General features: G+C 38.3%; 28 pseudogenes; all 28 read right to left on the minus strand.

The window, feature by feature from the left end:
• Positions 1–321: 321 nt before the first annotated feature.
• LOC113103637 (uncharacterized) lies at positions 322–441 on the minus strand (annotated as a pseudogene).
• Positions 442–810: 369 nt separating this feature from the next.
• Positions 811–929, minus strand: LOC113103583 (uncharacterized; annotated as a pseudogene).
• A 355-nt stretch (positions 930–1,284) lies between these two features.
• Positions 1,285–1,403, minus strand: LOC113103661 (uncharacterized; annotated as a pseudogene).
• A 366-nt stretch (positions 1,404–1,769) lies between these two features.
• Positions 1,770–1,888, minus strand: LOC113103588 (uncharacterized; annotated as a pseudogene).
• Positions 1,889–3,280: 1,392 nt separating this feature from the next.
• LOC113103590 (uncharacterized) lies at positions 3,281–3,399 on the minus strand (annotated as a pseudogene).
• A 356-nt stretch (positions 3,400–3,755) lies between these two features.
• On the minus strand, positions 3,756–3,874 carry LOC113103591 (uncharacterized; annotated as a pseudogene).
• A 1,392-nt stretch (positions 3,875–5,266) lies between these two features.
• On the minus strand, positions 5,267–5,385 carry LOC113103659 (uncharacterized; annotated as a pseudogene).
• Positions 5,386–5,753: 368 nt separating this feature from the next.
• On the minus strand, positions 5,754–5,872 carry LOC113103662 (uncharacterized; annotated as a pseudogene).
• Positions 5,873–6,241: 369 nt separating this feature from the next.
• Positions 6,242–6,360, minus strand: LOC113103592 (uncharacterized; annotated as a pseudogene).
• A 1,390-nt stretch (positions 6,361–7,750) lies between these two features.
• LOC113103587 (uncharacterized) lies at positions 7,751–7,869 on the minus strand (annotated as a pseudogene).
• A 354-nt stretch (positions 7,870–8,223) lies between these two features.
• On the minus strand, positions 8,224–8,342 carry LOC113103593 (uncharacterized; annotated as a pseudogene).
• Positions 8,343–9,731: 1,389 nt separating this feature from the next.
• On the minus strand, positions 9,732–9,850 carry LOC113103595 (uncharacterized; annotated as a pseudogene).
• A 356-nt stretch (positions 9,851–10,206) lies between these two features.
• Positions 10,207–10,325, minus strand: LOC113103596 (uncharacterized; annotated as a pseudogene).
• A 1,390-nt stretch (positions 10,326–11,715) lies between these two features.
• Positions 11,716–11,834, minus strand: LOC113103597 (uncharacterized; annotated as a pseudogene).
• Positions 11,835–13,221: 1,387 nt separating this feature from the next.
• LOC113103643 (uncharacterized) lies at positions 13,222–13,340 on the minus strand (annotated as a pseudogene).
• Positions 13,341–13,699: 359 nt separating this feature from the next.
• On the minus strand, positions 13,700–13,818 carry LOC113103663 (uncharacterized; annotated as a pseudogene).
• A 369-nt stretch (positions 13,819–14,187) lies between these two features.
• On the minus strand, positions 14,188–14,306 carry LOC113103598 (uncharacterized; annotated as a pseudogene).
• Positions 14,307–15,696: 1,390 nt separating this feature from the next.
• Positions 15,697–15,815, minus strand: LOC113103599 (uncharacterized; annotated as a pseudogene).
• Positions 15,816–16,170: 355 nt separating this feature from the next.
• Positions 16,171–16,289, minus strand: LOC113103600 (uncharacterized; annotated as a pseudogene).
• Positions 16,290–17,679: 1,390 nt separating this feature from the next.
• On the minus strand, positions 17,680–17,798 carry LOC113103654 (uncharacterized; annotated as a pseudogene).
• A 363-nt stretch (positions 17,799–18,161) lies between these two features.
• On the minus strand, positions 18,162–18,280 carry LOC113103602 (uncharacterized; annotated as a pseudogene).
• Positions 18,281–19,672: 1,392 nt separating this feature from the next.
• Positions 19,673–19,791, minus strand: LOC113103603 (uncharacterized; annotated as a pseudogene).
• Positions 19,792–20,147: 356 nt separating this feature from the next.
• On the minus strand, positions 20,148–20,266 carry LOC113103604 (uncharacterized; annotated as a pseudogene).
• A 1,392-nt stretch (positions 20,267–21,658) lies between these two features.
• On the minus strand, positions 21,659–21,777 carry LOC113103605 (uncharacterized; annotated as a pseudogene).
• Positions 21,778–22,135: 358 nt separating this feature from the next.
• LOC113103606 (uncharacterized) lies at positions 22,136–22,254 on the minus strand (annotated as a pseudogene).
• A 1,390-nt stretch (positions 22,255–23,644) lies between these two features.
• On the minus strand, positions 23,645–23,763 carry LOC113103666 (uncharacterized; annotated as a pseudogene).
• Positions 23,764–24,894: 1,131 nt separating this feature from the next.
• Positions 24,895–25,013, minus strand: LOC113103607 (uncharacterized; annotated as a pseudogene).
• Positions 25,014–25,381: 368 nt separating this feature from the next.
• Positions 25,382–25,500, minus strand: LOC113103608 (uncharacterized; annotated as a pseudogene).
• Positions 25,501–26,192: the final 692 nt, after the last annotated feature.

The raw sequence follows: 26,192 nt of genomic DNA on the forward strand, positions 1-26,192 counted from the left end.
CAGCCAATCAAATCGCCCATAATTATATAAGTAGAATTGAAAACCCAAAAGCTTACAGCACCTGGTATTCCGAGGCGGTCTCCCATCCAAGCACTAACCAGGCCAATACCTGCTAAGATTAAGAGATCGGGCATTGACTCTTTTTTTTTAAGATTATTATATAATTAGTAATAAATTTCCAATAATATTAGAGCACCTGGTATTAACAGGGGGTCTCCCATCCAAACACTACACAGGTCCATGACTGCTAAGATTCAAAGAATGGGCATTGACTCTTTTTTTTTTCAAGATTATTATATAATTTGTGAAAAATTTACAAAAATCTTAAAGCAACTGGTATTACCAGGGGGTCTCCCATCCAATTACTAACCAGGCCCAAAACCTGCTTAGCTTCCGAGCTCAGACATGATCTGGCATAGCCAGGGTGGTATGGCCATAAGCGAAGACTGCTGCAAAGAGAGAGCTATTTAAAGATCAGTCAATCTAATCGCCGGTATATTATATAAGTAGGAAAGAAAACCCTAAAGCTTAAAGCACCTGGTATTCCCAGGCGGTCTCCCATCCAAGCACTAACCAGGCCAATACCTGCTAAGATTAAGAGATCGGGCATTGACTCTTTTTTTTTTTTTTTTTTTTTTTAAGATTATTATATAATTAGTAATAAATTTCCAATAATATTAGAGCACCTGGTATTTCCGAGGCGGTCTCCCATCCAGACACTAAACAGGTCCATGACTGCTAGATTCAAAGAATGGGCATTGACTCTTTTTTTTTCAAGATTATTATATAATATGTGAAAAATTTACAAAAATCTTAAAGCAACTGGTATTACCAGGGGGTCTCCCATCCAATTACTAACCAGGCCCAAACCTGCTTAGCTTCCGAGCTCAGACATGATCTGGCATAGCCAGGGTGGTATGGCCATAAGCGAAGACTGCTGCAAAGAGAGAGCTATTTAAAGATCAGCCAATCTAATATAAGTAGGAAAGAAAACCCTAAGCTTAAAGCACCTGGTATTCCCAGGCGGTCTCCCATCCAAGCACTAACCAGGCCAATACCTGCTAAGATTAAGAGATCGGGCATTGACTCTTTTTTTTTTTTTTTTTTTTTTTTAAGATTATTATATAATTAGTAATAAATTTCCAATAATATTAGAGCACCTGGTATTCCGAGGCGGTCTCCCATCCAGACACTAAACAGGTCCATGACTGCTAAGATTCAAAGAATGGGCATTGACTCTTTTTTTTTTCAAGATTATTATATAATTTGTGAAAAATTACAAAAATCTTAGAGCAACTGGTATTACCAGGGGGTCTCCCATCCAATTACTAACCAGGCCCAAACCTGCTTAGCTTCCGAGCTCAGACATGATCTGGCATAGCCAGGGTGGTATGGCCATAAGCGAAGACTGCTGCAAAGAGAGAGCTATTTAAAGATCAGCCAATCTAATCCCGGTACATTATAAGTAGGAAAGAAAACCCTAAAGCTTAAAGCACCTGGTATTCCCAGGCGGTCTCCCATCCAAGCACTAACCAGGCCAATACCTGCTAAGATTAAGAGATCGGGCATTGACTCTTTTTTTTTTTTTTTTTTTTTTAAGATTATTATATAATTAGTAATAAATTTCCAATAATATTAGAGCACCTGGTATTCCGAGGCGGTCTCCCATCCAGACACTAAACAGGTCCATGACTGCTAAGATTCAAAGAATGGGCATTGACTCTTTTTTTTTTCAAGATTATTATATAATATGTGAAAAATTTACAAAAATCTTAAAGCAACTGGTATTACCAGGGGGTCTCCCATCCAATTACTAACCAGGCCCAAACCTGCTTAGCTTCCGAGCTCAGACATGATCTGGCATAGACAGGGTGGTATAGCCATAAGCGAAGACTGCTGCAAAGAGAGAGCTATTTAAAGATCAGCCAATCTAATATAAGTAGGAAAGTAAACCCTAAAGCTTAAAGCACCTGGTATTCCCAGGCGGTCTCCCATCCAAGCACTAACCAGGCCAATACCTGCTAAGATTAAGAGATCGGGCATTGACTCTTTTTTTTTTTTTTTTTTTTTTTTTTTAAAGATTATTATATAATTAGTAATACATTTCCAATAATATTAGAGCACCTGGTTTTCCGAGGCGGTCTCCCATCCAAACACTAAACAGGTCCATAGCTGCTAAGATTCAAAGATTGGGCATTGACTCTTTTTGTTTCAAGATAATTATATAATTAGTACAAATTTCCAAAAATATTACAGCAACTGGTATTCCGAGGCGGTCTCCCATCCAAGCACTAAACAGGTCCATACCTCCTAAGATTCAAAGATTGGGCATTTACTCTTTTTTTTTTTTTTGTTGCAAGATTATTATGTAATTAGTAAAAATTGCCAAAAATATTACAGCAACTGGTATTTCCCGGCCGTCTTCCATCCAAGTACTAACCAGGCAAAACCTGCTATTATTCAGAGATCGGGCATTGACTTTTTTTTTTTTTTCAAGATTATTATATAATTTGTGAAAAATTTCCAAAAATCTTAAAGCAACTGGTATTACCAGGGTGTCTCCCATCCAATTACTAACCAGGCCCATACCTGCTAAGATTCAGATATGGGGCATTGACTCCTTTCTTTTTTTCTTGCAAGATTATTATATAATTTGTGAAAAATTTCCAAAAATCTTAAAGCAACTGGTATTACCAGGGGGTCTGCCATCCAATTACTAACCAGGCCGAAACCTGCTTAGTTTCCGAACTCAGACATGATCTGGCATAGCCAGGGTGGAATGGCCATAAGCGAAGACTGCTGCAAAGAGAGAGCTATTTAAAGATCAGCCAATCTAATCGCCGGTACATTATACAGGACCAAACCTGCTTAGCTTCCGAGAGCAGACGAGATCAGGCATAGCCAGGTTGTTACGGTCGCAAGCGAAGGATACTGCAAAGAGAAGACTATTTAAAGATCAGCCAATCAAATCGCCCATACATTATATAAGTAGGAATGAAAATCCAAAAGCTTACAGCACCTGGTATTCCGAGGCGGTCTCCCATCCAAGCACTAACCAGGCCAATACCTGCTAAGATTAAGAGATCGGGCATTGGCTCTTTTTTTTTAAGATTATTATATAATTAGTAATAAATTTCCAATAATATTAGAGCACCTGGTATTAACAGGGGGTCTCCCATCCAAACACTACACAGGTCAATGACTGCTAAGATTCAAAGAATGGGCATTCACTCTTTTTTTTTTTCAAGATTATTATATAATTTGTGAAAAATTTACAAAAATCTTAAAGCAACTGGTATTACCAGGGGGTCTCCCATCCAATTACTAACCAGGCCCAAACCTGCTTAGCTTCCGAGCTCAGACATGATCTGGCATAGACAGGGTGGTATAGCCATAAGCGAAGACTGCTGCAAAGAGAGAGCTATTTAAAGATCAGCCAATCTAATATAAGTAGGAAAGAAAACCCTAAAGCTTAAAGCACCTGGTATTCCCAGGCGGTCTCCCATCCAAGCACTAACCAGGCCAATACCTGCTAAGATTAAGAGATCGGGCATTGACTCTTTTTTTTTTTTTTTTTTTTTTTAAGATTATTATATAATTAGTAATAAATTTCCAATAATATTAGAGCACCTGGTATTCCGAGGCGGTCTCCCATCCAGACACTAAACAGGTCCATGACTGCTAAGATTCAAAGAATGGGCATTGACTCTTTTTTTTTTCAAGATTATTATATAATATGTGAAAAATTTACAAAAATCTTAAAGCAACTGGTATTACCAGGGGGTCTCCCATCCAATTACTAACCAGGCCCAAACCTGCTTAGCTTCCGAGCTCAGACATGATCTGGCATAGACAGGGTGGTATAGCCATAAGCGAAGACTGCTGCAAAGAGAGAGCTATTTAAAGATCAGCCAATCTAATATAAGTAGGAAAGTAAACCCTAAAGCTTAAAGCACCTGGTATTCCCAGGCGGTCTCCCATCCAAGCACTAACCAGGCCAATACCTGCTAAGATTAAGAGATCGGGCATTGACTCTTTTTTTTTTTTTTTTTTTTTTTTTTTTAAAGATTATTATATAATTAGTAATAAATTTCCAATAATATTAGAGCACCTGGTTTTCCGAGGCGGTCTCCCATCCAAACACTAAACAGGTCCATAGCTGCTAAGATTCAAAGATTGGGCATTGACTCTTTTTGTTTCAAGATAATTATATAATTAGTACAAATTTCCAAAAATATTACAGCAACTGGTATTCCGAGGCGGTCTCCCATCCAAGCACTAAACAGGTCCATACCTCCTAAGATTCAAAGATTGGGCATTTACTCTTTTTTTTTTTTTGTTGCAAGATTATTATGTAATTAGTAAAAATTGCCAAAAATATTACAGCAACTGGTATTTCCCGGCCGTCTTCCATCCAAGTACTAACCAGGCAAAACCTGCTATTATTCAGAGATCGGGCATTGACTTTTTTTTTTTTTTCAAGATTATTATATAATTTGTGAAAAATTTCCAAAAATCTTAAAGCAACTGGTATTACCAGGGTGTCTCCCATCCAATTACTAACCAGGCCCATACCTGCTAAGATTCAGATATGGGGCATTGACTCCTTTCTTTTTTTCTTGCAAGATTATTATATAATTTGTGAAAAATTTCCAAAAATCTTAAAGCAACTGGTATTACCAGGGGGTCTGCCATCCAATTACTAACCAGGCCGAAACCTGCTTAGTTTCCGAACTCAGACATGATCTGGCATAGCCAGGGTGGAATGGCCATAAGCGAAGACTGCTGCAAAGAGAGAGCTATTTAAAGATCAGCCAATCTAATCGCCGGTACATTATACAGGACCAAACCTGCTTAGCTTCCGAGAGCAGACGAGATCAGGCATAGCCAGGTTGTTACGGTCGCAAGCGAAGGATACTGCAAAGAGAAGACTATTTAAAGATCAGCCAATCAAATCGCCCATACATTATATAAGTAGGAATGAAAATCCAAAAGCTTACAGCACCTGGTATTCCGAGGCGGTCTCCCATCCAAGCACTAACCAGGCCAATACCTGCTAAGATTAAGAGATCGGGCATTGGCTCTTTTTTTTTAAGATTATTATATAATTAGTAATAAATTTCCAATAATATTAGAGCACCTGGTATTAACAGGGGGTCTCCCATCCAAACACTACACAGGTCAATGACTGCTAAGATTCAAAGAATGGGCATTCACTCTTTTTTTTTTTCAAGATTATTATATAATTTGTGAAAAATTTACAAAAATCTTAAAGCAACTGGAATTACCAGGGGGTCTCCCATCCAATTACTAACCAGGCCCAAACCTGCTTAGCTTCCGAGCTCAGACATGATCTGGCATAGCCAGGGTGGTATGGCCATAAGCGAAGACTGCTGCTAAGAGAGAGCTATTTAAAGATCAGTCAATCTAATCGCCGGTATTATATAAGTAGGAAAGAAAACCCTAAAGCTTAAAGCACCTGGTATTCCCAGGCGGTCTCCCATCCAAGCACTAACCAGGCCAATACCTGCTAAGATTAAGAGATCGGGCATTGACTCTTTTTTTTTTTTTTTTTTTTTTTAAGATTATTATATAATTAGTAATAAATTTCCAATAATATTAGAGCACCTGGTATTCCGAGGCGGTCTCCCATCCAGACACTAAACAGGTCCATGACTGCTAAGATTCAAAGAATGGGCATTGACTCTTTTTTTTTTCAAGATTATTATATAATTTGTGAAAAATTTACAAAAATCTTAGAGCAACTGGTATTACCAGGGGGTCTCCCATCCAATTACTAACCAGGCCCAAACCTGCTTAGCTTCCGAGCTCAGACATGATCTGGCATAGCCAGGGTGGTATGGCCATAAGCGAAGACTGCTGCAAAGAGAGAGCTATTTAAAGATCAGCCAATCTAATCGCCGGTACATTATATAAGTAGGAAAGAAAACCCTAAAGCTTAAAGCACCTGGTATTCCCAGGCGGTCTCCCATCCAAGCACTAACCAGGCCAATACCTGCTAAGATTAAGAGATCGGGCATTGACTCTTTTTTTTTTTTTTTTTTTTTTAAGATTATTATATAATTAGTAATAAATTTCCAATAATATTAGAGCACCTGGTATTCCGAGGCGGTCTCCCATCCAGACACTAAACAGGTCCATGACTGCTAAGATTCAAAGAATGGGCATTGACTCTTTTTTTTTTCAAGATTATTATATAATATGTGAAAAATTTACAAAAATCTTAAAGCAACTGGTATTACCAGGGGGTCTCCCATCCAATTACTAACCAGGCCCAAACCTGCTTAGCTTCCGAGCTCAGACATGATCTGGCATAGACAGGGTGGTATAGCCATAAGCGAAGACTGCTGCAAAGAGAGAGCTATTTAAAGATCAGCCAATCTAATATAAGTAGGAAAGTAAACCCTAAAGCTTAAAGCACCTGGTATTCCCAGGCGGTCTCCCATCCAAGCACTAACCAGGCCAATACCTGCTAAGATTAAGAGATCGGGCATTGACTCTTTTTTTTTTTTTTTTTTTTTTTTTTAAAGATTATTATATAATTAGTAATACATTTCCAATAATATTAGAGCACCTGGTTTTCCGAGGCGGTCTCCCATCCAAACACTAAACAGGTCCATAGCTGCTAAGATTCAAAGATTGGGCATTGACTCTTTTTGTTTCAAGATAATTATATAATTAGTACAAATTTCCAAAAATATTACAGCAACTGGTATTCCGAGGCGGTCTCCCATCCAAGCACTAAACAGGTCCATACCTCCTAAGATTCAAAGATTGGGCATTTACTCTTTTTTTTTTTTTGTTGCAAGATTATTATGTAATTAGTAAAAATTGCCAAAAATATTACAGCAACTGGTATTTCCCGGCCGTCTTCCATCCAAGTACTAACCAGGCAAAACCTGCTATTATTCAGAGATCGGGCATTGACTTTTTTTTTTTTTTCAAGATTATTATATAATTTGTGAAAAATTTCCAAAAATCTTAAAGCAACTGGTATTACCAGGGTGTCTCCCATCCAATTACTAACCAGGCCCATACCTGCTAAGATTCAGATATGGGGCATTGACTCCTTTCTTTTTTTCTTGCAAGATTATTATATAATTTGTGAAAAATTTCCAAAAATCTTAAAGCAACTGGTATTACCAGGGGGTCTGCCATCCAATTACTAACCAGGCCGAAACCTGCTTAGTTTCCGAACTCAGACATGATCTGGCATAGCCAGGGTGGAATGGCCATAAGCGAAGACTGCTGCAAAGAGAGAGCTATTTAAAGATCAGCCAATCTAATCGCCGGTACATTATACAGGACCAAACCTGCTTAGCTTCCGAGAGCAGACGAGATCAGGCATAGCCAGGTTGTTACGGTCGCAAGCGAAGGATACTGCAAAGAGAAGACTATTTAAAGATCAGCCAATCAAATCGCCCATACATTATATAAGTAGGAATGAAAATCCAAAAGCTTACAGCACCTGGTATTCCGAGGCGGTCTCCCATCCAAGCACTAACCAGGCCAATACCTGCTAAGATTAAGAGATCGGGCATTGGCTCTTTTTTTTTAAGATTATTATATAATTAGTAATAAATTTCCAATAATATTAGAGCACCTGGTATTAACAGGGGGTCTCCCATCCAAACACTACACAGGTCAATGACTGCTAAGATTCAAAGAATGGGCATTCACTCTTTTTTTTTTTCAAGATTATTATATAATTTGTGAAAAATTTACAAAAATCTTAAAGCAACTGGTATTACCAGGGGGTCTCCCATCCAATTACTAACCAGGCCCAAACCTGCTTAGCTTCCGAGCTCAGACATGATCTGGCATAGCCAGGGTGGTATAGCCATAAGCGAAGACTGCTGCAAAGAGAGAGCTATTTAAAGATCAGCCAATCTAATATAAGTAGGAAAGAAAACCCTAAAGCTTAAAGCACCTGGTATTCCCAGGCGGTCTCCCATCCAAGCACTAACCAGGCCAATACCTGCTAAGATTAAGAGATCGGGCATTGACTCTTTTTTTTTTTTTTTTTTTTTAAGATTATTATATAATTAGTAATAAATTTCCAATAATATTAGAGCACCTGGTATTCCGAGGCGGTCTCCCATCCAGACACTAAACAGGTCCATGACTGCTAAGATTCAAAGAATGGGCATTGACTCTTTTTTTTTTCAAGATTATTATATAATATGTGAAAAATTTACAAAAATCTTAAAGCAACTGGTATTACCAGGGGGTCTCCCATCCAATTACTAACCAGGCCCAAACCTGCTTAGCTTCCGAGCTCAGACATGATCTGGCATAGACAGGGTGGTATAGCCATAAGCGAAGACTGCTGCAAAGAGAGAGCTATTTAAAGATCAGCCAATCTAATATAAGTAGGAAAGTAAACCCTAAAGCTTAAAGCACCTGGTATTCCCAGGCGGTCTCCCATCCAAGCACTAACCAGGCCAATACCTGCTAAGATTAAGAGATCGGGCATTGACTCTTTTTTTTTTTTTTTTTTTTTTTTTTAAAGATTATTATATAATTAGTAATAAATTTCCAATAATATTAGAGCACCTGGTTTTCCGAGGCGGTCTCCCATCCAAACACTAAACAGGTCCATAGCTGCTAAGATTCAAAGATTGGGCATTGACTCTTTTTGTTTCAAGATAATTATATAATTAGTACAAATTTCCAAAAATATTACAGCAACTGGTATTCCGAGGCGGTCTCCCATCCAAGCACTAAACAGGTCCATACCTCCTAAGATTCAAAGATTGGGCATTTACTCTTTTTTTTTTTTTGTTGCAAGATTATTATGTAATTAGTAAAAATTGCCAAAAATATTACAGCAACTGGTATTTCCCGGCCGTCTTCCATCCAAGTACTAACCAGGCAAAACCTGCTATTATTCAGAGATCGGGCATTGACTTTTTTTTTTTTTCAAGATTATTATATAATTTGTGAAAAATTTCCAAAAATCTTAAAGCAACTGGTATTACCAGGGTGTCTCCCATCCAATTACTAACCAGGCCCATACCTGCTAAGATTCAGATATGGGGCATTGACTCCTTTCTTTTTTTCTTGCAAGATTATTATATAATTTGTGAAAAATTTCCAAAAATCTTAAAGCAACTGGTATTACCAGGGGGTCTGCCATCCAATTACTAACCAGGCCGAAACCTGCTTAGTTTCCGAACTCAGACATGATCTGGCATAGCCAGGGTGGAATGGCCATAAGCGAAGACTGCTGCAAAGAGAGAGCTATTTAAAGATCAGCCAATCTAATCGCCGGTACATTATACAGGACCAAACCTGCTTAGCTTCCGAGAGCAGACGAGATCAGGCATAGCCAGGTTGTTACGGTCGCAAGCGAAGGATACTGCAAAGAGAAGACTATTTAAAGATCAGCCAATCAAATCGCCCATACATTATATAAGTAGGAATGAAAATCCAAAAGCTTACAGCACCTGGTATTCCGAGGCGGTCTCCCATCCAAGCACTAACCAGGCCAATACCTGCTAAGATTAAGAGATCGGGCATTGGCTCTTTTTTTTTAAGATTATTATATAATTAGTAATAAATTTCCAATAATATTAGAGCACCTGGTATTAACAGGGGGTCTCCCATCCAAACACTACACAGGTCAATGACTGCTAAGATTCAAAGAATGGGCATTCACTCTTTTTTTTTTTCAAGATTATTATATAATTTGTGAAAAATTTACAAAAATCTTAAAGCAACTGGTATTACCAGGGGGTCTCCCATCCAATTACTAACCAGGCCCAAACCTGCTTAGCTTCCGAGCTCAGACATGATCTGGCATAGACAGGGTGGTATAGCCATAAGCGAAGACTGCTGCAAAGAGAGAGCTATTTAAAGATCAGCCAATCGTAATATAAGTAGGAAAGAAAACCCTAAAGCTTAAAGCACCTGGTATTCCCAGGCGGTCTCCCATCCAAGCACTAACCAGGCCAATACCTGCTAAGATTAAGAGATCGGGCATTGACTCTTTTTTTTTTTTTTTTTTTTTTAAGATTATTATATAATTAGTAATAAATTTCCAATAATATTAGAGCACCTGGTATTCCGAGGCGGTCTCCCATCCAGACACTAAACAGGTCCATGACTGCTAAGATTCAAAGAATGGGCATTGACTCTTTTTTTTTTCAAGATTATTATATAATATGTGAAAAATTTACAAAAATCTTAAAGCAACTGGTATTACCAGGGGGTCTCCCATCCAATTACTAACCAGGCCCAAACCTGCTTAGCTTCCGAGCTCAGACATGATCTGGCATAGACAGGGTGGTATAGCCATAAGCGAAGACTGCTGCAAAGAGAGAGCTATTTAAAGATCAGCCAATCTAATATAAGTAGGAAAGTAAACCCTAAAGCTTAAAGCACCTGGTATTCCCAGGCGGTCTCCCATCCAAGCACTAACCAGGCCAATACCTGCTAAGATTAAGAGATCGGGCATTGACTCTTTTTTTTTTTTTTTTTTTTTTTTTTAAAGATTATTATATAATTAGTAATAAATTTCCAATAATATTAGAGCACCTGGTTTTCCGAGGCGGTCTCCCATCCAAACACTAAACAGGTCCATAGCTGCTAAGATTCAAAGATTGGGCATTGACTCTTTTTGTTTCAAGATAATTATATAATTAGTACAAATTTCCAAAAATATTACAGCAACTGGTATTCCGAGGCGGTCTCCCATCCAAGCACTAAACAGGTCCATACCTCCTAAGATTCAAAGATTGGGCATTTACTCTTTTTTTTTTTTTGTTGCAAGATTATTATGTAATTAGTAAAAATTGCCAAAAATATTACAGCAACTGGTATTTCCCGGCCGTCTTCCATCCAAGTACTAACCAGGCAAAACCTGCTATTATTCAGAGATCGGGCATTGACTTTTTTTTTTTTTTCAAGATTATTATATAATTTGTGAAAAATTTCCAAAAATCTTAAAGCAACTGGTATTACCAGGGTGTCTCCCATCCAATTACTAACCAGGCCCATACCTGCTAAGATTCAGATATGGGGCATTGACTCCTTTCTTTTTTTCTTGCAAGATTATTATATAATTTGTGAAAAATTTCCAAAAATCTTAAAGCAACTGGTATTACCAGGGGGTCTGCCATCCAATTACTAACCAGGCCGAAACCTGCTTAGTTTCCGAACTCAGACATGATCTGGCATAGCCAGGGTGGAATGGCCATAAGCGAAGACTGCTGCAAAGAGAGAGCTATTTAAAGATCAGCCAATCTAATCGCCGGTACATTATACAGGACCAAACCTGCTTAGCTTCCGAGAGCAGACGAGATCAGGCATAGCCAGGTTGTTACGGTCGCAAGCGAAGGATACTGCAAAGAGAAGACTATTTAAAGATCAGCCAATCAAATCGCCCATACATTATATAAGTAGGAATGAAAATCCAAAAGCTTACAGCACCTGGTATTCCGAGGCGGTCTCCCATCCAAGCACTAACCAGGCCAATACCTGCTAAGATTAAGAGATCGGGCATTGGCTCTTTTTTTTTAAGATTATTATATAATTAGTAATAAATTTCCAATAATATTAGAGCACCTGGTATTAACAGGGGGTCTCCCATCCAAACACTACACAGGTCAATGACTGCTAAGATTCAAAGAATGGGCATTCACTCTTTTTTTTTTTCAAGATTATTATATAATTTGTGAAAAATTTACAAAAATCTTAAAGCAACTGGTATTACCAGGGGGTCTCCCATCCAATTACTAACCAGGCCCAAACCTGCTTAGCTTCCGAGCTCAGACATGATCTGGCATAGACAGGGTGGTATAGCCATAAGCGAAGACTGCTGCAAAGAGAGAGCTATTTAAAGATCAGCCAATCTAATATAAGTAGGAAAGAAAACCCTAAAGCTTAAAGCACCTGGTATTCCCAGGCGGTCTCCCATCCAAGCACTAACCAGGCCAATACCTGCTAAGATTAAGAGATCGGGCATTGACTCTTTTTTTTTTTTTTTTTTTTTTTTAAAGATTATTATATAATTAGTAATAAATTTCCAATAATATTAGAGCACCTGGTTTTCCGAGGCGGTCTCCCATCCAAACACTAAACAGGTCCATAGCTGCTAAGATTCAAAGATTGGGCATTGACTCTTTTTGTTTCAAGATAATTATATAATTAGTACAAATTTCCAAAAATATTACAGCAACTGGTATTCCGAGGCGGTCTCCCATCCAAGCACTAAACAGGTCCATACCTCCTAAGATTCAAAGATTGGGCATTTACTCTTTTTTTTTTTTTGTTGCAAGATTATTATGTAATTAGTAAAAATTGCCAAAAATATTACAGCAACTGGTATTTCCCGGCCGTCTTCCATCCAAGTACTAACCAGGCAAAACCTGCTATTATTCAGAGATCGGGCATTGACTTTTTTTTTTTTTTCAAGATTATTATATAATTTGTGAAAAATTTCCAAAAATCTTAAAGCAACTGGTATTACCAGGGTGTCTCCCATCCAATTACTAACCAGGCCCATACCTGCTAAGATTCAGATATGGGGCATTGACTCCTTTCTTTTTTTCTTGCAAGATTATTATATAATTTGTGAAAAATTTCCAAAAATCTTAAAGCAACTGGTATTACCAGGGGGTCTGCCATCCAATTACTAACCAGGCCGAAACCTGCTTAGTTTCCGAACTCAGACATGATCTGGCATAGCCAGGGTGGAATGGCCATAAGCGAAGACTGCTGCAAAGAGAGAGCTATTTAAAGATCAGCCAATCTAATCGCCGGTACATTATACAGGACCAAACCTGCTTAGCTTCCGAGAGCAGACGAGATCAGGCATAGCCAGGTTGTTACGGTCGCAAGCGAAGGATACTGCAAAGAGAAGACTATTTAAAGATCAGCCAATCAAATCGCCCATACATTATATAAGTAGGAATGAAAATCCAAAAGCTTACAGCACCTGGTATTCCGAGGCGGTCTCCCATCCAAGCACTAACCAGGCCAATACCTGCTAAGATTAAGAGATCGGGCATTGGCTCTTTTTTTTTAAGATTATTATATAATTAGTAATAAATTTCCAATAATATTAGAGCACCTGGTATTAACAGGGGGTCTCCCATCCAAACACTACACAGGTCAATGACTGCTAAGATTCAAAGAATGGGCATTCACTCTTTTTTTTTTCAAGATTATTATATAATTTGTGAAAAATTTACAAAAATCTTAAAGCAACTGGTATTACCAGGGGGTCTCCCATCCAATTACTAACCAGGCCCAAACCTGCTTAGCTTCCGAGCTCAGACATGATCTGGCATAGCCAGGGTGGTATGGCCATAAGCGAAGACTGCTGCAAAGAGAGAGCTATTTAAAGATCAGCCAATCCCGTATATATAAGTAGGAAAGAAAACCCTAAAGCTTAAAGCACCTGGTATTCCCAGGCGGTCTCCCATCCAAGCACTAACCAGGCCAATACCTGCTAAGATTAAGAGATCGGGCATTGACTCTTTTTTTTTTTTTTTTTTTTTTAAGATTATTATATAATTAGTAATAAATTTCCAATAATATTAGAGCACCTGGTATTCCGAGGCGGTCTCCCATCCAGACACTAAACAGGTCCATGACTGCTAAGATTCAAAGAATGGGCATTGACTCTTTTTTTTTTCAAGATTATTATATAATTTGTGAAAAATTTACAAAAATCTTAGAGCAACTGGTATTACCAGGGGGTCTCCCATCCAATTACTAACCAGGCCCAAACCTGCTTAGCTTCCGAGCTCAGACATGATCTGGCATAGCCAGGGTGGTATGGCCATAAGCGAAGACTGCTGCAAAGAGAGAGCTATTTAAAGATCAGCCAATCTAATCGCCGGTACATTATATAAGTAGGAAAGAAAACCCTAAAGCTTAAAGCACCTGGTATTCCCAGGCGGTCTCCCATCCAAGCACTAACCAGGCCAATACCTGCTAAGATTAAGAGATCGGGCATTGACTCTTTTTTTTTTTTTTTTTTTTTTAAGATTATTATATAATTAGTAATAAATTTCCAATAATATTAGAGCACCTGGTATTCCGAGGCGGTCTCCCATCCAGACACTAAACAGGTCCATGACTGCTAAGATTCAAAGAATGGGCATTGACTCTTTTTTTTTTCAAGATTATTATATAATATGTGAAAAATTTACAAAAATCTTAAAGCAACTGGTATTACCAGGGGGTCTCCCATCCAATTACTAACCAGGCCCAAACCTGCTTAGCTTCCGAGCTCAGACATGATCTGGCATAGACAGGGTGGTATAGCCATAAGCGAAGACTGCTGCAAAGAGAGAGCTATTTAAAGATCAGCCAATCTAATATAAGTAGGAAAGTAAACCCTAAAGCTTAAAGCACCTGGTATTCCCAGGCGGTCTCCCATCCAAGCACTAACCAGGCCAATACCTGCTAAGATTAAGAGATCGGGCATTGACTCTTTTTTTTTTTTTTTTTTTTTTTTTTTAAAGATTATTATATAATTAGTAATACATTTCCAATAATATTAGAGCACCTGGTTTTCCGAGGCGGTCTCCCATCCAAACACTAAACAGGTCCATAGCTGCTAAGATTCAAAGATTGGGCATTGACTCTTTTTGTTTCAAGATAATTATATAATTAGTACAAATTTCCAAAAATATTACAGCAACTGGTATTCCGAGGCGGTCTCCCATCCAAGCACTAAACAGGTCCATACCTCCTAAGATTCAAAGATTGGGCATTTACTCTTTTTTTTTTTTTGTTGCAAGATTATTATGTAATTAGTAAAAATTGCCAAAAATATTACAGCAACTGGTATTTCCCGGCCGTCTTCCATCCAAGTACTAACCAGGCAAAACCTGCTATTATTCAGAGATCGGGCATTGACTTTTTTTTTTTTTTCAAGATTATTATATAATTTGTGAAAAATTTCCAAAAATCTTAAAGCAACTGGTATTACCAGGGTGTCTCCCATCCAATTACTAACCAGGCCCATACCTGCTAAGATTCAGATATGGGGCATTGACTCCTTTCTTTTTTTCTTGCAAGATTATTATATAATTTGTGAAAAATTTCCAAAAATCTTAAAGCAACTGGTATTACCAGGGGGTCTGCCATCCAATTACTAACCAGGCCGAAACCTGCTTAGTTTCCGAACTCAGACATGATCTGGCATAGCCAGGGTGGAATGGCCATAAGCGAAGACTGCTGCAAAGAGAGAGCTATTTAAAGATCAGCCAATCTAATCGCCGGTACATTATACAGGACCAAACCTGCTTAGCTTCCGAGAGCAGACGAGATCAGGCATAGCCAGGTTGTTACGGTCGCAAGCGAAGGATACTGCAAAGAGAAGACTATTTAAAGATCAGCCAATCAAATCGCCCATACATTATATAAGTAGGAATGAAAATCCAAAAGCTTACAGCACCTGGTATTCCGAGGCGGTCTCCCATCCAAGCACTAACCAGGCCAATACCTGCTAAGATTAAGAGATCGGGCATTGGCTCTTTTTTTTTAAGATTATTATATAATTAGTAATAAATTTCCAATAATATTAGAGCACCTGGTATTAACAGGGGGTCTCCCATCCAAACACTACACAGGTCAATGACTGCTAAGATTCAAAGAATGGGCATTCACTCTTTTTTTTTTCAAGATTATTATATAATTTGTGAAAAATTTACAAAAATCTTAAAGCAACTGGTATTACCAGGGGGTCTCCCATCCAATTACTAACCAGGCCCAAACCTGCTTAGCTTCCGAGCTCAGACATGATCTGGCATAGACAGGGTGGTATAGCCATAAGCGAAGACTGCTGCAAAGAGAGAGCTATTTAAAGATCAGCCAATCTAATATAAGTAGGAAAGAAAACCCTAAAGCTTAAAGCACCTGGTATTCCCAGGCGGTCTCCCATCCAAGCACTAACCAGGCCAATACCTGCTAAGATTAAGAGATCGGGCATTGACTCTTTTTTTTTTTTTTTTTTTTTTAAGATTATTATATAATTAGTAATAAATTTCCAATAATATTAGAGCACCTGGTATTCCGAGGCGGTCTCCCATCCAGACACTAAACAGGTCCATGACTGCTAAGATTCAAAGAATGGGCATTGACTCTTTTTTTTTTCAAGATTATTATATAATATGTGAAAAATTTACAAAAATCTTAAAGCAACTGGTATTACCAGGGGGTCTCCCATCCAATTACTAACCAGGCCCAAACCTGCTTAGCTTCCGAGCTCAGACATGATCTGGCATAGACAGGGTGGTATAGCCATAAGCGAAGACTGCTGCAAAGAGAGAGCTATTTAAAGATCAGCCAATCTAATATAAGTAGGAAAGTAAACCCTAAAGCTTAAAGCACCTGGTATTCCCAGGCGGTCTCCCATCCAAGCACTAACCAGGCCAATACCTGCTAAGATTAAGAGATCGGGCATTGACTCTTTTTTTTTTTTTTTTTTTTTTTTTTTAAAGATTATTATATAATTAGTAATAAATTTCCAATAATATTAGAGCACCTGGTTTTCCGAGGCGGTCTCCCATCCAAACACTAAACAGGTCCATAGCTGCTAAGATTCAAAGATTGGGCATTGACTCTTTTTGTTTCAAGATAATTATATAATTAGTACAAATTTCCAAAAATATTACAGCAACTGGTATTCCGAGGCGGTCTCCCATCCAAGCACTAAACAGGTCCATACCTCCTAAGATTCAAAGATTGGGCATTTACTCTTTTTTTTTTTTTGTTGCAAGATTATTATGTAATTAGTAAAAATTGCCAAAAATATTACAGCAACTGGTATTTCCCGGCCGTCTTCCATCCAAGTACTAACCAGGCAAAACCTGCTATTATTCAGAGATCGGGCATTGACTTTTTTTTTTTTTTCAAGATTATTATATAATTTGTGAAAAATTTCCAAAAATCTTAAAGCAACTGGTATTACCAGGGTGTCTCCCATCCAATTACTAACCAGGCCCATACCTGCTAAGATTCAGATATGGGGCATTGACTCCTTTCTTTTTTTCTTGCAAGATTATTATATAATTTGTGAAAAATTTCCAAAAATCTTAAAGCAACTGGTATTACCAGGGGGTCTGCCATCCAATTACTAACCAGGCCGAAACCTGCTTAGTTTCCGAACTCAGACATGATCTGGCATAGCCAGGGTGGAATGGCCATAAGCGAAGACTGCTGCAAAGAGAGAGCTATTTAAAGATCAGCCAATCTAATCGCCGGTACATTATACAGGACCAAACCTGCTTAGCTTCCGAGAGCAGACGAGATCAGGCATAGCCAGGTTGTTACGGTCGCAAGCGAAGGATACTGCAAAGAGAAGACTATTTAAAGATCAGCCAATCAAATCGCCCATACATTATATAAGTAGGAATGAAAATCCAAAAGCTTACAGCACCTGGTATTCCGAGGCGGTCTCCCATCCAAGCACTAACCAGGCCAATACCTGCTAAGATTAAGAGATCGGGCATTGGCTCTTTTTTTTTAAGATTATTATATAATTAGTAATAAATTTCCAATAATATTAGAGCACCTGGTATTAACAGGGGGTCTCCCATCCAAACACTACACAGGTCAATGACTGCTAAGATTCAAAGAATGGGCATTCACTCTTTTTTTTTTCAAGATTATTATATAATTTGTGAAAAATTTACAAAAATCTTAAAGCAACTGGTATTACCAGGGGGTCTCCCATCCAATTACTAACCAGGCCCAAACCTGCTTAGCTTCCGAGCTCAGACATGATCTGGCATAGCCAGGGTGGTATGGCCATAAGCGAAGACTGCTGCAAAGAGAGAGCTATTTAAAGATCAGCCAATCTAATCCGTAATATAAGTAGGAAAGAAAACCCTAAAGCTTAAAGCACCTGGTATTCCCAGGCGGTCTCCCATCCAAGCACTAACCAGGCCAATACCTGCTAAGATTAAGAGATCGGGCATTGACTCTTTTTTTTTTTTTTTTTTTTTTTAAGATTATTATATAATTAGTAATAAATTTCCAATAATATTAGAGCACCTGGTATTCCGAGGCGGTCTCCCATCCAGACACTAAACAGGTCCATGACTGCTAAGATTCAAAGAATGGGCATTGACTCTTTTTTTTTTCAAGATTATTATATAATATGTGAAAAATTTACAAAAATCTTAAAGCAACTGGTATTACCAGGGGGTCTCCCATCCAATTACTAACCAGGCCCAAACCTGCTTAGCTTCCGAGCTCAGACATGATCTGGCATAGACAGGGTGGTATAGCCATAAGCGAAGACTGCTGCAAAGAGAGAGCTATTTAAAGATCAGCCAATCTAATATAAGTAGGAAAGTAAACCCTAAAGCTTAAAGCACCTGGTATTCCCAGGCGGTCTCCCATCCAAGCACTAACCAGGCCAATACCTGCTAAGATTAAGAGATCGGGCATTGACTCTTTTTTTTTTTTTTTTTTTTTTTTTTTTAAAGATTATTATATAATTAGTAATAAATTTCCAATAATATTAGAGCACCTGGTTTTCCGAGGCGGTCTCCCATCCAAACACTAAACAGGTCCATAGCTGCTAAGATTCAAAGATTGGGCATTGACTCTTTTTGTTTCAAGATAATTATATAATTAGTACAAATTTCCAAAAATATTACAGCAACTGGTATTCCGAGGCGGTCTCCCATCCAAGCACTAAACAGGTCCATACCTCCTAAGATTCAAAGATTGGGCATTTACTCTTTTTTTTTTTTTGTTGCAAGATTATTATGTAATTAGTAAAAATTGCCAAAAATATTACAGCAACTGGTATTTCCCGGCCGTCTTCCATCCAAGTACTAACCAGGCAAAACCTGCTATTATTCAGAGATCGGGCATTGACTTTTTTTTTTTTTTCAAGATTATTATATAATTTGTGAAAAATTTCCAAAAATCTTAAAGCAACTGGTATTACCAGGGTGTCTCCCATCCAATTACTAACCAGGCCCATACCTGCTAAGATTCAGATATGGGGCATTGACTCCTTTCTTTTTTTCTTGCAAGATTATTATATAATTTGTGAAAAATTTCCAAAAATCTTAAAGCAACTGGTATTACCAGGGGGTCTGCCATCCAATTACTAACCAGGCCGAAACCTGCTTAGTTTCCGAACTCAGACATGATCTGGCATAGCCAGGGTGGAATGGCCATAAGCGAAGACTGCTGCAAAGAGAGAGCTATTTAAAGATCAGCCAATCTAATCGCCGGTACATTATACAGGACCAAACCTGCTTAGCTTCCGAGAGCAGACGAGATCAGGCATAGCCAGGTTGTTACGGTCGCAAGCGAAGGATACTGCAAAGAGAAGACTATTTAAAGATCAGCCAATCAAATCGCCCATACATTATATAAGTAGGAATGAAAATCCAAAAGCTTACAGCACCTGGTATTCCGAGGCGGTCTCCCATCCAAGCACTAACCAGGCCAATACCTGCTAAGATTAAGAGATCGGGCATTGGCTCTTTTTTTTTAAGATTATTATATAATTAGTAATAAATTTCCAATAATATTAGAGCACCTGGTATTAACAGGGGGTCTCCCATCCAAACACTACACAGGTCAATGACTGCTAAGATTCAAAGAATGGGCATTCACTCTTTTTTTTTTTCAAGATTATTATATAATTTGTGAAAAATTTACAAAAATCTTAAAGCAACTGGTATTACCAGGGGGTCTCCCATCCAATTACTAACCAGGCCCAAACCTGCTTAGCTTCCGAGCTCAGACATGATCTGGCATAGACAGGGTGGTATAGCCATAAGCGAAGACTGCTGCAAAGAGAGAGCTATTTAAAGATCAGCCAATCTAATATAAGTAGGAAAGAAAACCCTAAAGCTTAAAGCACCTGGTATTCCCAGGCGGTCTCCCATCCAAGCACTAACCAGGCCAATACCTGCTAAGATTAAGAGATCGGGCATTGACTCTTTTTTTTTTTTTTTTTTTTTTTAAGATTATTATATAATTAGTAATAAATTTCCAATAATATTAGAGCACCTGGTATTCCGAGGCGGTCTCCCATCCAGACACTAAACAGGTCCATGACTGCTAAGATTCAAAGAATGGGCATTGACTCTTTTTTTTTTCAAGATTATTATATAATATGTGAAAAATTTACAAAAATCTTAAAGCAACTGGTATTACCAGGGGGTCTCCCATCCAATTACTAACCAGGCCCAAACCTGCTTAGCTTCCGAGCTCAGACATGATCTGGCATAGACAGGGTGGTATAGCCATAAGCGAAGACTGCTGCAAAGAGAGAGCTATTTAAAGATCAGCCAATCTAATATAAGTAGGAAAGTAAACCCTAAAGCTTAAAGCACCTGGTATTCCCAGGCGGTCTCCCATCCAAGCACTAACCAGGCCAATACCTGCTAAGATTAAGAGATCGGGCATTGACTCTTTTTTTTTTTTTTTTTTTTTTTTTTTTAAAGATTATTATATAATTAGTAATAAATTTCCAATAATATTAGAGCACCTGGTTTTCCGAGGCGGTCTCCCATCCAAACACTAAACAGGTCCATAGCTGCTAAGATTCAAAGATTGGGCATTGACTCTTTTTGTTTCAAGATAATTATATAATTAGTACAAATTTCCAAAAATATTACAGCAACTGGTATTCCGAGGCGGTCTCCCATCCAAGCACTAAACAGGTCCATACCTCCTAAGATTCAAAGATTGGGCATTTACTCTTTTTTTTTTTTTGTTGCAAGATTATTATGTAATTAGTAAAAATTGCCAAAAATATTACAGCAACTGGTATTTCCCGGCCGTCTTCCATCCAAGTACTAACCAGGCAAAACCTGCTATTATTCAGAGATCGGGCATTGACTTTTTTTTTTTTTTCAAGATTATTATATAATTTGTGAAAAATTTCCAAAAATCTTAAAGCAACTGGTATTACCAGGGTGTCTCCCATCCAATTACTAACCAGGCCCATACCTGCTAAGATTCAGATATGGGGCATTGACTCCTTTCTTTTTTTCTTGCAAGATTATTATATAATTTGTGAAAAATTTCCAAAAATCTTAAAGCAACTGGTATTACCAGGGGGTCTGCCATCCAATTACTAACCAGGCCGAAACCTGCTTAGTTTCCGAACTCAGACATGATCTGGCATAGCCAGGGTGGAATGGCCATAAGCGAAGACTGCTGCAAAGAGAGAGCTATTTAAAGATCAGCCAATCTAATCGCCGGTACATTATACAGGACCAAACCTGCTTAGCTTCCGAGAGCAGACGAGATCAGGCATAGCCAGGTTGTTACGGTCGCAAGCGAAGGATACTGCAAAGAGAAGACTATTTAAAGATCAGCCAATCAAATCGCCCATACATTATATAAGTAGGAATGAAAATCCAAAAGCTTACAGCACCTGGTATTCCGAGGCGGTCTCCCATCCAAGCACTAACCAGGCCAATACCTGCTAAGATTAAGAGATCGGGCATTGGCTCTTTTTTTTTAAGATTATTATATAATTAGTAATAAATTTCCAATAATATTAGAGCACCTGGTATTAACAGGGGGTCTCCCATCCAAACACTACACAGGTCAATGACTGCTAAGATTCAAAGAATGGGCATTCACTCTTTTTTTTTTTCAAGATTATTATATAATTTGTGAAAAATTTACAAAAATCTTAAAGCAACTGGTATTACCAGGGGGTCTCCCATCCAATTACTAACCAGGCCCAAACCTGCTTAGCTTCCGAGCTCAGACATGATCTGGCATAGACAGGGTGGTATAGCCATAAGCGAAGACTGCTGCAAAGAGAGAGCTATTTAAAGATCAGCCAATCCGTAATATAAGTAGGAAAGAAAACCCTAAAGCTTAAAGCACCTGGTATTCCCAGGCGGTCTCCCATCCAAGCACTAACCAGGCCAATACCTGCTAAGATTAAGAGATCGGGCATTGACTCTTTTTTTTTTTTTTTTTTTTTTTAAGATTATTATATAATTAGTAATAAATTTCCAATAATATTAGAGCACCTGGTATTCCGAGGCGGTCTCCCATCCAGACACTAAACAGGTCCATGACTGCTAAGATTCAAAGAATGGGCATTGACTCTTTTTTTTTTCAAGATTATTATATAATATGTGAAAAATTTACAAAAATCTTAAAGCAACTGGTATTACCAGGGGGTCTCCCATCCAATTACTAACCAGGCCCAAACCTGCTTAGCTTCCGAGCTCAGACATGATCTGGCATAGACAGGGTGGTATAGCCATAAGCGAAGACTGCTGCAAAGAGAGAGCTATTTAAAGATCAGCCAATCTAATATAAGTAGGAAAGTAAACCCTAAAGCTTAAAGCACCTGGTATTCCCAGGCGGTCTCCCATCCAAGCACTAACCAGGCCAATACCTGCTAAGATTAAGAGATCGGGCATTGACTCTTTTTTTTTTTTTTTTTTTTTTTTTTTAAAGATTATTATATAATTAGTAATAAATTTCCAATAATATTAGAGCACCTGGTTTTCCGAGGCGGTCTCCCATCCAAACACTAAACAGGTCCATAGCTGCTAAGATTCAAAGATTGGGCATTGACTCTTTTTGTTTCAAGATAATTATATAATTAGTACAAATTTCCAAAAATATTACAGCAACTGGTATTCCGAGGCGGTCTCCCATCCAAGCACTAAACAGGTCCATACCTCCTAAGATTCAAAGATTGGGCATTTACTCTTTTTTTTTTTTTGTTGCAAGATTATTATGTAATTAGTAAAAATTGCCAAAAATATTACAGCAACTGGTATTTCCCGGCCGTCTTCCATCCAAGTACTAACCAGGCAAAACCTGCTATTATTCAGAGATCGGGCATTGACTTTTTTTTTTTTTTCAAGATTATTATATAATTTGTGAAAAATTTCCAAAAATCTTAAAGCAACTGGTATTACCAGGGTGTCTCCCATCCAATTACTAACCAGGCCCATACCTGCTAAGATTCAGATATGGGGCATTGACTCCTTTCTTTTTTTCTTGCAAGATTATTATATAATTTGTGAAAAATTTCCAAAAATCTTAAAGCAACTGGTATTACCAGGGGGTCTGCCATCCAATTACTAACCAGGCCGAAACCTGCTTAGTTTCCGAACTCAGACATGATCTGGCATAGCCAGGGTGGAATGGCCATAAGCGAAGACTGCTGCAAAGAGAGAGCTATTTAAAGATCAGCCAATCTAATCGCCGGTACATTATACAGGACCAAACCTGCTTAGCTTCCGAGAGCAGACGAGATCAGGCATAGCCAGGTTGTTACGGTCGCAAGCGAAGGATACTGCAAAGAGAAGACTATTTAAAGATCAGCCAATCAAATCGCCCATACATTATATAAGTAGGAATGAAAATCCAAAAGCTTACAGCACCTGGTATTCCGAGGCGGTCTCCCATCCAAGCACTAACCAGGCCAATACCTGCTAAGATTAAGAGATCGGGCATTGGCTCTTTTTTTTTAAGATTATTATATAATTAGTAATAAATTTCCAATAATATTAGAGCACCTGGTATTAACAGGGGGTCTCCCATCCAAACACTACACAGGTCAATGACTGCTAAGATTCAAAGAATGGGCATTCACTCTTTTTTTTTTCAAGATTATTATATAATTTGTGAAAAATTTACAAAAATCTTAAAGCAACTGGTATTACCAGGGGGTCTCCCATCCAATTACTAACCAGGCCCAAACCTGCTTAGCTTCCGAGCTCAGACATGATCTGGCATAGCCAGGGTGGTATGGCCATAAGCGAAGACTGCTGCAAAGAGAGAGCTATTTAAAGATCAGCCAATCTAATATAAGTAGGAAAGAAAACCCTAAAGCTTAAAGCACCTGGTATTCCCAGGCGGTCTCCCATCCAAGCACTAACCAGGCAATACCTGCTAAGATTAAGAGATCGGGCATTGACTCTTTTTTTTTTTTTTTTTTTTTTTAAGATTATTATATATTTAGTAATAAATTTCCAATAATATTAGAGCACCTGGTATTCCGAGGCGGTCTCCCATCCAGACCACTAAACTCCATCCAAGTACTAACCAGGCCAAAACTGCTATTATTCAGAGATCGGGCATTGACCTTTTTTTTTTTTTTCAAGGATTATTATATAATTTGTGAAAAATTTTCCAAAAATCTTAAAGCAACTGGTATTACCAGGGTGTCTCCCATCCAATTACTAACCAGGCCATACCTGCTAAGATTCAGATATGGGGCATTGACTCCTTTCTTTTTTTCTTGCAAGATTATTATATAATTTTGTGAAAAATTTCCAAAAATCTTAAAGCAAACTGGTATTACCAGGGGTCTGCCATCCAATTACTAACCAGGCCGAAACCTGCTTAGTTTCCCGAACTCAGACATGATCTGGCATAGCCAGGGTGGGAATGGCCATAAGCGAAGACTGCTGCAAAGAGAGAGCTATTTAAAGATCAGCCAATCTAATCGCCGTACAATTATACAGGACCAAACCTGCTTAGCTTCCGAGAGCAGACGAGATCAGGCATAGCCAGGTTGTTACGGTCGCAAGCGAAGGATACTGCAAAGAGAAGACTATTTAAAGATCAGCCAATCAAATCGCCCATACATTATATAAGTAGGAATGAAAATCCAAAAGCTTACAGCACCTGGTATTCCGAGGCGGTCTCCCATCCCAAGCACTAACCAGGCCAATACCTGCTAAGATTAAGAGATCGGGCATTGGCTCTTTTTTTTAAGATTATTATATAATTAGTAATAAATTTCCAATAATATTAGAGCACCTGGTATTAACAGGGGGTCTCCCATCCAAACACTACACAGGTCAATGACTGCTAAGATTCAAAGAATGGGCATTCACTCTTTTTTTTTTTCAAGATTATTATATAATTTGTGAAAAATTTACAAAAATCTTAAAGCAACTGGTATTACCAGGGGGTCTCCCATCCAATTACTAACCAGGCCCAAACCTGCTTAGCTTCCGAGCTCAGACATGATCTGGCATAGACAGGGTGGTATAGCCATAAGCGAAGACTGCTGCAAAGAGAGAGCTATTTAAAGATCAGCCAATCAAATCGCCCATAATTATATAAGTAGGAATGAAAATCCTAAAGCTTACAAGCACCTGGTATTTCCGAGGCGGTCTCCCATCCAAGCACTAACCAGGCCAATACCTGCTAAGATTAAGAGATCGGGCATTGACTCTTTTTTTTTTTTTTTTTTAAGATTATTATATAATTAGTAATAAATTTCCAATAATATTAGAGCACCTGGTATTAACGAGGGGGTCTCCCATCCAGAACACTACACAGGTCCAATGACTGCTAAGATTCAAAGAATGGGCATTGACTCTTTTTTTTTCAAGATTATTATATAATTTGTGAAAAATTTACAAAAATCTTAAAGCAACTGGTATTACCAGGGGGTCTCCCATCCAATTACTAACCAGGCCCAAACCTGCTTAGCTTCCGAGCTCAGACATGATCTGGCATAGACAGGGTGGTATAGCCATAAGCGAAGACTGCTGCAAAGAGAGAGCTATTTAAAGATCAGCCAATCTAATATAAGTAGGAAAGAAAACCCTAAAGCTTAAAGCACCTGGTATTCCCAGGCGGTCTCCCATCCAAGCACTAACCAGGCCAATACCTGCTAAGATTAAGAGATCGGGCATTGACTCTTTTTTTTTTTTTTTTTTTTTTTTAAGATTATTATATAATTAGTAATAAATTTCCAATAATATTAGGAGCACCTTGGTATGTCCGAGGCGGGTTCTCCCATCCAGACACTAAACAGGTCCATGACTGCTAGATTCAAGGACTGGCAATTGATCTTTTTTTTTTTCAAGCTTAAATTAATATGTGAAAATACAAAAATTTAACAACTGCGTATTACCAGGGTCTTCCATCTCATACTAACAGCCCAACCTGCTAGCTTCCGAGCTCCCAGACTGATCTGCATAGACGGTGGTATAGCCTAAGCGAAGACGCTGCAAAGAGAGCTTTTAAAGATCGCCGATCTAATATAAGAGGAAGTAACCCTAAGCTTAAAGACTGTATTCCCAGGGCGATCTCCCATCCAAGCACTAACCAGGCCAATACCTTGCTAAGATTAACGAGAGTCGGGGCATTGACTCTTTTTTTTTTTTTTTTTCTTTTTTTTTTTAAAAATTATTAATGGATCATTAGTAATAAATTTCCAATAATATTAG

The sequence above is a fragment of the Carassius auratus genome, unplaced genomic scaffold, assembly GCF_003368295.1.
Source record: "Carassius auratus strain Wakin unplaced genomic scaffold, ASM336829v1 scaf_tig00217846, whole genome shotgun sequence".
In the NCBI taxonomy this organism is placed as follows: domain Eukaryota; kingdom Metazoa; phylum Chordata; class Actinopteri; order Cypriniformes; family Cyprinidae; genus Carassius; species Carassius auratus.